Raw genomic sequence first — 13065 nt, 5'->3', positions numbered from 1 at the left:
ATTCCGCCATGTGTGGTCATGCCCTTAAAAGACAGCAGGAAGTTCTCTCCACCTGAAGCCGCAACGGCTAATCTGCATCAAGTTACTGCACATTTTAGGCAAAGCCGCAACAGAATCTGCAACGCAGATTATGTGCGGCATTGATGCGGACAGTGTCTACAGAAATACGCCACGTGTGACCATGCCCTAATACAATAATCGGGACTAGCGCCCTGCACGAATACAGGGATTAAAATGTAATATTCCAGATTAATGACGGAGATTAGAGAGGAAAATCTCCCATAATTCCTATGACCTGGTATTATATTAAATTCATCCGTAAACTGCATATTATAGGTTCAGCACGTGGAGATAGACAATATGCCGCTGATCCTCGTTTATAAGCTATTCATTCTCTCATTAATATTCAGTAAAATGTACCACTTATGCCAGTTTATAGGCTGTTCACTTTTTCACTAATGTTTATTAATATTTACTTCTTATGCCGGGTTATAGGCTGTTCACTTTTCAGTAAGATCTATGAATTTACTTCTTATGCCGGGTTATAGGCTGTTCACTTTTCAGTAATACCTATGAATTTTACTTTTTATACCAGTTTATAGGTTGTTCTCTTTTGCATTAATATACATGAACATTTACATCTTATGCCAGTTTATAGGCTGTTCACTCACTCATTAATATTCAGGAATATTTAAATCTTATGCCAGTTCATAGGTTGTTCATTTTTTTCATTAATATTTACTTCTTATGCCGGTTTATAGGCTGTTCACTCTCATTAGTATTCAGAAATATTTAATGCTCCCTCCAGTTTCTAGGCTGCTCATTCATTAATTTTCATGCAGATTCCATGCCATCCAGAAGATGATGACTACACTTGCAGCGAGTAGCTGACTATGGATGAAACTATGCAGCCCGCAGCAACCGTGACCTACATTAAACATTCACTAGTTGCCCAATTTACTCCCATCAAGTGCTAATACAGAAGACACAAGAAGGCGGTGACGGTATCATTTCTATTTGTCGTGTATACTCTGTTGTGTATGTTCCATATTATCGGGGTATTCGGTCCATTACCCTGCGGCATATCCATATATACTATATACCCTTTAGATCAAGGACCTCCCGTCTCCTCCACTTTACAGAACCATAGGGCAGGCAGAGGGGAGGGCATCAGCCTGGGCACGCCGAATACCATGAGAGGTAGGTAAAGAGCTGATGTTAGTCATATACACCATACAAAACTGTCACCACATACACAAACACTATAAAAAAAATACATTTTTCATCGGTCAAAAGACTTTGCATTATACATATAGTGCTCTATGTGTCTAAAGTACAACTCCCATGTTGTTCAGACAAGCCATGTACTACTAGTATATCTTTCCGACACTACAACTCCCATGATGCTCAGACAAGCCATGTACTACTAGTATATCTTTCCGAACTACAACTCCCATGATGTTCAGACAAGCCATGTACTACTAGTATATCTTTCCGAACTACAACTCCCATGATGCTTAGACAAGCCATGTACTACTAGTATATCTTTCTGAACTACAACTCCCATGATGCTTAGACAAGCCATGTACTACTAGTATATCTTTCCGAACTACAACTCCCATGATGCTCAGACAAGCCATGTACTACTAATATATCTTTCCGAACTACAACTCCCATGATGCTCAGACAAGCCATGTACTACTAGTATATCTTTCCGAAACTACAACTCCCATGATGCTCAGACAAGCCATGTACTACTAGTATATCTTTCCGAACTACAACTCCCATGATGTTCAGACAAGCCATGTACTACTAGTATATCTTTCCGAACTACAACTCCCATGATGCTTAGACAAGCCATGTACTACTAGTATATCTTTCCGAACTACAACTCCCATGATGCTTAGACAAGCCATGTACTACTAGTATATCTTTCCGACACTACAACTCCCATGATGCTCAGACAAGCCATGTACTACTAGTATATCTTTCCGACACTACAACTCCCATGATGCTTAGCCTCTTTTTATATAACTCTGAATGATAACCCTCAAGATTCTTAGGGAAGCGCAACCACTAGTATCGTACATATATCTGAAGTACAACTCCTATGGTGCTCAGGCAAGCCAGGAAGATAGTTAGAGCGAGTTTTCCTACCCCAGCGAGCTCTCCCGTGCTCCATAGCCCGGCAGGTAGAAGTTCAGAGTCTTGAAGTCACTAAGCGCAGGTAACGTGCCTGGAATGAAGGTGTTGTCAGCCCTGGTGAATAGCATACATTAATGTACATAACCCTGCCCATAGAGATATGTGCGTGTAATCATGGCACCCACACCCTGTGATACACCAAAGGTGTGCGACACCAGTCAGCGACCATGTGCAGCCAGCACCGGCTTCACTGTGTATATATCAGGGTTATTGAGTAGAGAAACTATAACCACTGCACAGTAATAAAGTAGAACAGCTCCCAGGACCCTCTGCTCTATAAACGGCGCGGGAACAAATCTGTTATGTAATAGTAATTAGTGCAATGGGGACAAACTGGCTGGCAGTAACTGTCACACTACTACAGGAACAGCAGAGCTGAGCAGCTATTAAAGGGCAACACAACAAATAATAACCGTGTAGAAATAAATCCTGAGTAACACAAAGAAGATACTATATTCAGAAATATCAATATATTATACTGAATGTCCCTCTCATAGTGCCACAGGATATAGCACTGCATGATGAGGGGTCCCCTATATTCATTGTCACCCCCTGCTGAGTAATGTAATGTGTACGACCTGTGAAGTGGCAACTGCCCTGAGAAGATTTCGGTCTTACCTTTGTAACATTTCACCTATAGTCTTGGTAAACCAAGTAAATACTACAAGACTGCTCCCTATATACAAGAATATAACTACTATAATACTGCCCCTATACACAAGAATATAACTACTATAATACTGCCCCTATACACAAGAATATAACTACTATAATACTGCCCCTATATACAAGAATATAATTACTATAATACTGCTCCTATATACAAGAGTATAACTACTATAATACTGCCCCTATATACAAGAATATAACTACTATAATACTGCCCCCTGTATACAAGAATATAACTACTATAATACTGCCCCCTATATACAAGAATATAACTACTATAATACTGCCCCTATATACAAGAATATAACTACTATAATACTGCCCTATATACAAGAATATAACTACTATAATACTGCTCCCTATATACAAGACTATAACTACTATAATACTGCTTCCTATATACAAGAATATAACTACTATAATACTGCTCCTATATATAAGAATATAACTACTATAATACTGCCCCTATATACAAGAATATAACTACTATAATACTGCTTCCTATATACAAGAATATAACTACTATAATACTGCCCCTATATACAAGAATATAACTACTATAATACTGCCCCTATATACAAGAATATAACTACTATAATACTGCTCCTATATATAAGAATATAACTACTATAATACTGCCCCTATATACAAGAATATAACTACTATAATACTGCCCCCTATATACAAGAATATAACTACTATAATACTGCCTCCTATATACAAGAATATAACTACTATAATACTGCCCCTATATACAAGAATATAACTACTATAATACTGCCCCTATATACAAGAATATAACTACTATAATACTGCCCCTATATACAAGAATATAACTACTATAATACTGCCCCTATATACAAGAATATAACTACTATAATACTGCCACCTATGTACAAGTATATAACTACTATAATACTGCCCCTATATACAAGAATATAACTACTATAATACTGCCCCTATATACAAGAATATAACTACTATAATACTACTCCTATATACAAGAATATAACTACTATAATACTGACCCCTATATACAAGAATATAACTACTATAATACTACCCCTATATACAAGAATATAACTACTATAATACTACTCCTATATACAAGAATATAACTACTATAATACTGCCTCCTATATACAAGAATATAACTACAATAATACTGCCCATATATACAAGAATATAACTACTATAATACTGCCTCCTATATACAAGAATATAACTACTATAATACTGCCCCTATATACAAGAATATAACTACTATAATACTGCCCCTATATACAAGAATATAACTACTATAACACTGCTCCTATATACAAGAATATAACTACTATAATACTGCCCCTATAAACAAGAATATAACTACTATAATACTGTCCTCTATATACAAGAATATAACTACTATAATACTGCTCCTATATACAAGAATATAACTACTATAATACTGCCCCCTATATACAAGAATATAACTACTATAATACTGTCCCTATATACAAGAATATAACTACTATAATACTGCCCCTATATACAAGAATATAACTACTATAATACTGCCTCCTATATACAAGAATATAACTACTATAATACTGCTCCTATATACAAGAATATAACTACTATAATACTGCTCCTATATACAAGAATATAACTACTATAATACTGCTCCTATATACAAGAATATAACTACTATAATACTGCCCCTATATACAAGAATATAACTACTATAATACTGCCTCCTATATACAAGAATATAACTACTATAATACTGCCCCTATATACAAGAATATAACTACTATAATACTGCCCCCTATATACAAGAATATAACTACTATAATACTGCTCCTATATACAAGAATATAACTACTATAATACTGCCCCCTATATACAAGAATATAACTACTATAATACTGCCTCCTATATACAAGAATATAACTACTATAATACTGTCCCCTATATACAAGAATATAACTACTATAATACTGTCCCCTATATACAAGAATATAACTACTATAATACTGCTCCCTATATACAAGAATATAACTACTATAATACTGCTCCCTATATACAAGAATATAACTACTATAATACTGCCCCCTATATACAAGAATATAACTACTATAATACTGCTCATATATACAAGAATATAACTACTATAATACTGCCTCTATATACAAGAATATAACTACTATAATACTGCCCCCTATATACAAGAATATAACTACTATAATACTGCTCCTATATACAAGAATATAACTACTATAATACTGCTCCCTATATACAAGAATAGAACTACTATAATACTGCCCCTTATATACAAGAATATAACTACTATAATACTGCCCCCTATATACAAGAATATAACTACTATAATACTGCCCCCTATATACAAGAATATAACTACTATAATACGGCTCCTATATACAAGAATATAACTACTATAATACTGCCCCTATATACAAGAATATAACTACTATAATACTGCCTCCTATATACAAGAATATAACTACTATAATACAGCTCCTATATACAAGAATAGAACTACCATTATACTGCCCCCTATGTTGTGACGTTTGTATTACACACGGGGGTCTTATCTTTGGCGCTGGAATTCTGTGAGTAAATGTCTTTCAAATGGGGAGGAAAACTTTCAAGCTCTCCCAATAAATGGTCAGTAACTATTCATCATTTTATGTGCGTGTCTCCTTTAAATCTGTAAATATCAGACATTTGGACTCTGCATAATTGATATCTCTGTATTTACACTGCTCTCCCAGAATCCTTTGCTGTGGCCAATGTTTACAAACTGCAGCCGGATGTTTTACTAGGCGTTGTTTGCTCTAACAGGTAACGTTGTTTTTTATACTTTCATGTAACTAATTTAATAATTATTTAAATGTTGGGGGGTTTAGTTAAAGTGACAGTTGCACCTTTTTTAGAGCTTGTTGTTTCACTGCATTTACATTATAATCGATGGATGACAATGGAAACAATGTTTCTGCCGTGTAACTCAGGACTGCTAAAACAAAGTGCGCCAAAGTAGCGCTTATGTGAACTGAACCTTCATTCCAGGGAGCTACAGGCTGGATGATGATGATGATGATGGAGGGCAGGAGGTTTTTGCCATTTATGAGCAGGTTGGCGGGGAAAATTCACGGACAGATGTCCCTATAAGGCTTGTGTTGTCATTTCATCGGTCCCCGGCTCAGAAGACAAGTGTTGCCATGGAAACAGTCAGAATGAAGGTCCTGACCCAGCCTGGGAAGGAAAATAATACAAATATCTAAGAATTATTGGGACTAAACACATTTCGTGACTACGGGCTCCGTGTCTTTAAGATTTGGAAAACCTGACATAAGATGAGAAAAAATGGTAAAGTAATTTCAGCGCAGATTCTTATTTTGCGACGGGAATTCGCCATTTGTCGTCGAGGTTCTATGTAATTGTAATATTTAGAAGAAACCTCCTTTTAAATGGTTATAACTGGTTGTGGGAATGCTGGGTGACAAGTTTAACCCAAATAAGGGTGTGGTATCCAGCTTTCCCAGACTCCTGACTGACAAGCCTGCAACTATGAGGGGGATGTTTTACTGCATAACGAAGCAGCATAGCCATTCAGGAATCTGGTAGAGCTGGATGTCATCCACACTTTGGACTGTATTAATGGCCACTACGGGAGTTTACTTGAGTCTTGAAAGGCAAATCTGCTAAAGAGAAGGAAAATTTGGCAAGATGTTATTCTAGAGACTTGGAAAGCTGAGTCCTAGATTTTACGGTATCTGTATTGGTGTCTGGATCTGGGAAAGCTGGGTGACAAACAATACAGACCTAAAGAAGGTTTGAGTAGAAGCTTTTACTGCAGAAAAGAGATCTATAGATTATATCCACCTGTCCTACAGTCATCCTCCGCCAGCCTGACATGTCTGATAACAGAGAACAATAGATTGTATTCACCTGTCCTACAGTCATCCTCCCCAGCCTGACATGACTGATAACAAACAATAGATTGTATTCACCTGTCCTACAGTCATCCTCCCCAGCCTGACATGTCTGATAACAGAGAACAATAGATTGTATTCACCTGTCCTACAGTCATCCTCCCCAGCCTGACATGTCTGATAACAGAGAACAATAGATTGTATTCACCTGTCCTACAGTCATCCTCCCCCAGCCTGACATGTCTGATAACAGAGAACAATAGATTGTATTCACCTGTCCTACAGTCATCCTCTCCCCGGCCTGACATGTCTGATAACAGAGAACAATAGATTGTATTCACCTGTCCTACAGTCATCCTCCCCAGCCTGACATGACTGATAACAGAGAACAATAGATTGTATTCACCTGTCCTACAGTCATCCTCCCCAGCCTGACATGTCTGATAACAGAGAACAATAGATTGTATTCACCTGTCCTACAGTCATCCTTCCCCCAGCCTGACATGTCTGATAACAGAGAACAATAGATTGTAGTCACCTGTCCTACAGTCATCCTCCCCAGCCTGACAGGTCTGATAACAGAGAACAATAGATTGTATTCACCTGTCCTACAGTCATCCTCCCCCAGCCTGACATGTCTGATAACAGAGAACAATAGATTGTATTCACCTGTCCTACAGTCATCCCCCCCCAGCCTGACATGTCTGATAACAGAGAACAGTAGCTTGTATTCAGCTGTCCTACAGTAATCCTCCCCCCAGCCTGACACGTCTGATAACAGAGAACAATAGATTGTATTCACCTGTCCTACAGTCATCCTCCCCCAGCCTGACATGTCTGATAACAGAGAACAATAGATTGTATTCACCTGTCCTACAGTCATCCTCCCCAGCCTGACATGACTGATAACAAACAATAGATTGTATTCACCTGTCCTACAGTCATCCTCCCCAGCCTGACATGTCTGATAACAGAGAACAATAGATTGTATTCACCTGTCCTACAGTCATCCTCTCCCCAGCCTGACATGTCTGATAACAGAGAACAATAGATTGTATTCACCTGTCCTACAGTCATCCTCTCCCCAGCCTGACATGTCTGATAACAGAGAACAATAGATTGTATTCACCTGTCCTACAGTCATCCTCCCCAGCCTGACATGTCTGATAACAGAGAACAATAGATTGTATTTACCTGTCCTACAGTCATCCTTCCCCCAGCCCGACATGTCTGATAACAGAGAACAATAGATTGTATTCACCTGTCCTACAGTCATCCTCTCCCAGCCTGATATGTCTGATAACAGAGAACAATAGATTGTATTCACCTGTCCTACAGTCATCCTCCCCCAGCCTGACATGTCTGATAACAGAGAACAATAGATTGTATTCACCTGTCCTACAGTCATCCTCTCCCCGGCCTGACATGTCTGATAACAGAGAACAATAGATTGTATTCACCTGTCCTACAGTCATCCTCCCCAGCCTGACATGACTGATAACAGAGAACAATAGATTGTATTCACCTGTCCTACAGTCATCCTCCCCAGCCTGACATGTCTGATAACAGAGAACAATAGATTATATTCACCTGTCCTAGTCATCCTTCCCCCAGCCTGACATGTCTGATAACAGAGAACAATAGATTGTATTCACCTGTCCTACAGTCATCCTCTCCCAGCCTGACATGTCTGATAACAGAGAACAATAGATTGTATTCACCTGTCCTACAGTCATCCTCCCCCAGCCTGACATGTCTGATAACAGAGAACAATAGATTGTATTCACCTGTCCTACAGTCATCCTCCCCCAGCCTGACATGTCTGATAACAGAGAACAATAGATTGTATTCACCTGTCCTACAGTCACCTCCCCCAGCCTGACATGTCTGATAACAGAGAACAATAGATTATATTCACCTGTCCTACAGTCATCCTCCCCCAGCCTGACATGTCTGATAACAGAGAACAATAGATTATATTCACCTGTCCTACAGTCATCCTCTCCCCAGACTGATAACAAGGAGCAATTGATTGAATATGACTGCATAGCACATAGACGTATTTCTGTGTCCATCTGATAATCTGGAATACTCGTTAATCCGTCATAATTTAGGTCAACACGTATTATTTGGCTGTATTCAGTGCAATAGTGATGATTGATACAATCAATACAGAAAAATTCTTGAATTCTCTAGTACTGCCTGTTTTTTGACAGTTTTTTTGGGGGGGATGGGGGGGGGGTTAAGGTTAGTATCTCTTTAAAAGAAACAAAACCAGCTGTGGGGGATGGGGTTACTCCAACGCTAAATATCTTACCATAACATAGTAATACATAATCTGATTTTACGCTTTACACACTAATCCTGTTTCTGTTCAGCTAAGTGGCCGCTCACAAGGTCGCGTTCCTGCCCGTCCTGGGTCCGCGAGAAGATGATGAAAATGAAACATTGTAACAAACAAGTAATTCTGCCGTTTACAAGTATCTAAACCCGGAGCAAATAAACAAGTAGAGAATAGAAAAAAAATATTCTAGTCCTGGGATTAGTTACGGTTACAAATGTTATGCACAAGAACAAGTGTAGTACTCCACATCGTCTGCAGGTGTCACTGACGGTAAATAAGGTTGTCCACAGAAGCATTGAATGTTTGTACCTATTGTAGGAGACCTAAAAACTGCAAACCACACATACGAGCGTCCCCTATAGGTTACTACCCAGCTTATTAATCCATTATACAGACTCGTATCACCCTCTGTACTACTCCCTCTGACAACTCTGCAGGTGTCAGTCTTCACTGATCTAGAATTCTATTCATGAACTAGGGAGCTCAGGTTGACCTGAACTATAGCACGTACCCTGATATTTGTGCTTCTAGGCAGTAAACAACGCTGCATCTATAGGGCCTCGTTTAAGAGATCTTAAAAATCCAGAGGGGGCCTTTGGACTTGTCCTGCCGAAAATGTTCACTTTCTGCTCGGCTGAACCAATAACCAAGAATGTGTCTGATTAAAAAGCCTCCTTTCTTCCAGTGATTTGTAACTTTCAATAGTTTATTGTTCGCTACTTTGTCTTTGGTGCCAAGTCCAAATAAGAACAAAGTCAAATCCATCGTCCAGTCACCCGGAAAAACCTATAGGGCAGAAGTCTCAAAGCTGTGCTGAAACGACAACTCTCGGCTGCTGGGAGTGATAGTTTTGTAAAACCTGGAGACTGGGACAAGTTGTCCCTCCCGCGGTAATGACTTTACTGCGACTTAATGGATCAATATTTGCCTCCAAAGTCCAATCCGGCTGCAGAAATCTAGATACATATTTTATTTATTGTCTTTTTGCAGATTCAGTCGTCAGAAAAGGACTGGACCCTGTGTTTCTAATGGGTAACAAAAGAAGGACTTTATATGTTTTGTGACTGTATCCAGCTCCTATGCAGATCTATGTGTCTCCATGGTTACGACCCCTGTGTAGTCTGATCCTGCAGCCGCGTGTAACTCCATTACTTCTGCCTCCCCTTCTACTGACTCCTGGTTATCAAAACCAAGAGGTAGATGTAGTGGAAGAACGCGACACATAGGTTTGCATAGGAGCTGTATACACAAAACGATAGTTTGTTGTTTTTTTTTTTTTTTCTTTTATGGAGATTCGGTGCATTAATGTGGATGCCAAAGTCTACACGCCCTTTACTATTAATGCTACGACTAATGGTATATGTTTTAATGATGTGACAGATTGTGCTTGTTATTTGTGATATTTTCGTGTACTCTCCTCCGCTCTCGTGCCAGTTGGCTCCTTCTCTTGTAGTAAGTACTAGTGACACCTCGTCTCTTGTGATGCCAAAGATAGAAGTTGGCACGGAGTGGAGTGAACCCTCCTACACCCACTTAATGAGCGGATGACACAGACGTACTCCGTGTCAGCAGTTCATCGCCAGCGCGGAGAGGAAACGCCAAACTGCGTCAAGTGCTGCAAAGGGACGTGATTATTTATGGGGACAAAGGCCGATACTCTGCCTTTAATAGAGGGGTTCCTAGTTTGGATCACTACTCCCACAAGGGTTGTCACCCGGCTTTCCCAGTATCCTGAATGTCAAATCTGCCTAGTAATGAAGCAAGTAGTGGATGTGTAATTAGGAAGATTTCCTACAACCCCTGTAGGAGCTGTAATGGGGGCCATATAGGGTTGTCACCCAGCTTTCCCGGAACTGGATAAATGGATTTTTGAACAGACTTGGTTGTCCCAGCTGTCATGAGACTACAACTCTCAGCATTCCCCTGTATGGTAAAGGACTCCCTGAGGCAGCTATAGGTGGAAGCGCTTGTTTTGTAAGCTCCCCAAAGGTTACACAGGGCCAGATTATGGCATAGGTAAAATGGGCATTTGCCCCAGGGCCCCCACCATCCTGCCCCCAGCATGGTCAAAATTGACATGATGGGGCCTTCTGTGGAATTATTTAGGAGCGGGATATCGTTAATATTTGGGCACTACAGGACTATTATGTAAGCACTATATTGGGCATTGTATGGGACGGTTATTGGTCTTATGACGGCTATTTTTGCTTATCCCAAAAAAGATAAAATTTCGGGGGCCCCCCACACCTTTGTCCTGGAGCCTCCCCTGTCCTTGACACGGCCCTGCGGCTGCGTTACAAGTGTGAGGTCCGCACATAAAGACATTGCATCCCACTGAAGGGGCTACACGGAGCATCTCGGCTCTGCTATGTCAATACTCACGGACAATTCTGATACTAAAGTTACATTATGGAATTGCTCATTAGGCGATAAGCCATATATGCAGGTTGGAGCTATAAGGGGCTGGATGGGTGTTTTCTATGGCCAAATTGCAAAGGGGCTATATAGTGTCCATGCAAATGGCTCGTCCATAAAACCAATTACACCCCATACAGTGCACAGGACCCCAAGATCTTGACTTGAGGATCAAAGCGAGGACGTTATGCAGTATATGCACCAGTGGTGTAGATATAGGTGTACAGAGGGTGTCATTGTAGCAGGGTCCTAGTGCCTGAGCGGGTCCATAGGCCCCTCTGCAACCTAAGAGAACACTATATACTATTACTGGTATATGATGTTGGGGAGGCTTCTGGCTTGGATTTTTACATTGGAGCCTTGCCCTGCCCTGGGTATGAACTCTCTAAACAGCCTCCATTTATGTGGGGACAAAAGGCACCCCCTCACCCTTTTCCTAGGGTGACCTTGCCCGGGTTGGCACTGCCCCTCAGTTCATCATTTCTCTGCAGTTTAATTCTCATTGACTTTAATGTCATTCAGGCTTTTCTCCTAAACATATTCCAATTAGCAGCGGTATCCAGGGCGGCCTCTCCGGCTGTCAGATCTGACTGACAATCTCTTTTCCTCGGATTACTGAGAAATGGCTGAGAGGAGAGAGAGGCCGGGCAATAGCGACTGATCCAGAGGCCGACTAAAAATAAACACGTTCCCTCAAGGACTGCGTTCACTTCTAAATCACAGAGCAGAACTCACTCTGCTGGAAACGGCATCATACAAACACAATGCAAACAATGTACATAATATACAAACACAATGCAAACAATGTACATAATATACATACACAATGTAAACAATGTACATAATATACAAACACGATGTAAACAATGTACAAAATATACAAACACAATGTAAACAATGTACATAATATACAAACACAATGCAAACAATGTACATAATATACAAACACAATGTAAACAATGTGCATAATATACAAACACAATGCAAACAATGTGCATAATATACAAACACAATGTAAACAATGTACAAAATATACAAACACAATGTAAACAATGTACAAAATATACAAACACAATGTAAACAATGTGCATAATATACAAACACAATGTAAACAATGTGCATAATATACAAACACAATGTAAACAATGTACAAAATATACAAACACAATGTAAACAATGTACATAATATACAAACACAATGTAAACAATGTGCATAATATACAAACACAATGTAAACAATGTACATAATATACAAACACAATGCAAACAATGTACATAATATACAAACACAATGTAAACAATGTACATAATATACAAACACGATGTAAACAATGTACAAAATATACAAACACAATGTAAACAATGTACATAATATACAAACACAATGTAAACAATGTACATAATATACAAACACAATGTAAACAATGTACATAATATACAAACACAATGTAAACAATGTACATAATATACAAACACAATGTAAACAATGTACAAAAT

At 39.2% G+C, this 13065-nt stretch overlaps 1 protein-coding gene and 1 long non-coding RNA gene across 4 annotated transcripts in view; one reads left to right on the top strand and one right to left on the bottom strand.

Moving 5' to 3' along the window:
- LOC142664891 (uncharacterized) overlaps positions 1 to 981 on the top strand; it is a 60630-nt gene extending 59649 nt beyond the window's left edge. For all 3 annotated transcript variants that reach the window (XR_012851403.1, XR_012851404.1, XR_012851402.1), the window contains exon 4: positions 843 to 981. This is a non-coding gene — a long non-coding RNA (uncharacterized LOC142664891). The remainder of the gene's footprint in view (positions 1 to 842) is intronic.
- Positions 1 to 13065, bottom strand: part of CLMN (calmin) — an 85119-nt gene that overhangs the window by 56361 nt on the left and 15693 nt on the right. The window lies entirely within an intron of this gene.

This window comes from Rhinoderma darwinii, chromosome 12, assembly GCF_050947455.1.
Source record: "Rhinoderma darwinii isolate aRhiDar2 chromosome 12, aRhiDar2.hap1, whole genome shotgun sequence".
NCBI lineage: Eukaryota > Metazoa > Chordata > Amphibia > Anura > Rhinodermatidae > Rhinoderma > Rhinoderma darwinii.
Note: the sequence above shows the minus strand (reverse complement) of the source record. Positions and strands in the feature narration are given on the sequence as shown.